This window comes from Wasmannia auropunctata, unplaced genomic scaffold (genome assembly GCF_000956235.1).
Source record: "Wasmannia auropunctata unplaced genomic scaffold, wasmannia.A_1.0 LD336088.1, whole genome shotgun sequence".
In the NCBI taxonomy this organism is placed as follows: Eukaryota; Metazoa; Arthropoda; class Insecta; order Hymenoptera; family Formicidae; genus Wasmannia; species Wasmannia auropunctata.
Genome location: NW_012026802.1, coordinates 380,917 through 381,559, shown reverse-complemented (window position 1 = coordinate 381,559; position 643 = coordinate 380,917). Strand labels below are relative to the sequence as shown.

Sequence of the window (643 nt, the reverse complement as noted above, 5' to 3'; positions counted from 1 at the left end):
GCAACTGGGTGATCGCTCGATCACATACGCAGCATTCTTCAAGTCTTTCGTATTCTGGGCGGCCGATGCGGAGATAATGCCGAGTTATGCCCTCGACCTCTTCGCGGGGGTGAAGGGGTTTAGGCAGACACGTAGTACAAATGAATTGACCGTCCTCCAAGTGGCGGTAAAAAGTTGCTTTACAGCAGGCAGCTGTCTTTACCCATTCATTGTACATGTATAAGCAAGGAGGTTCCTCGGGCAAGTCAGCGGGATTACTTGAATTGTGAGTTGCCATGATTTAAGTACGAAGTATTTAAGGTATCTGTTGATAGAAAGGAACGAGCTTGGTTAACATATATTTCCTTAAAGATAGGCATGATTAGTAGCACGTGCAATATAACATGCGAAGAGAAATGGTATGGAAATGTTAATTATTTCCTTATGTTACAGAATGACAGCAACGCCTGTGGCCGAGCGGAAAATCACGGGCGTTACCTCAGTGGGGAGCCGCTCCGACAGGTAGTGGAACGGTAGCGAGGTAAATTATTAACGTAGTATGACAACGCGGCGGTTAAGTGCATTCATATACTATAAACTACGTGTGAGTATCTAAATGCTGTAAGAAATGATTATTCGACAATGGAATAAATGATAGTAAAAA

At 43.7% G+C, this 643-nt stretch overlaps 1 long non-coding RNA gene across 1 annotated transcript; it reads left to right on the top strand.

Moving 5' to 3' along the window:
• Nucleotides 1-172: 172 nt before the first annotated feature.
• Nucleotides 173-642, top strand: LOC105448118. The gene is made up of 2 exons (XR_974191.1): nt 173-265; nt 433-642. It is a non-coding gene; the product is annotated as an uncharacterized LOC105448118 (long non-coding RNA).
• The last annotated feature ends 1 nt before the right edge of the window (nt 643 follows it).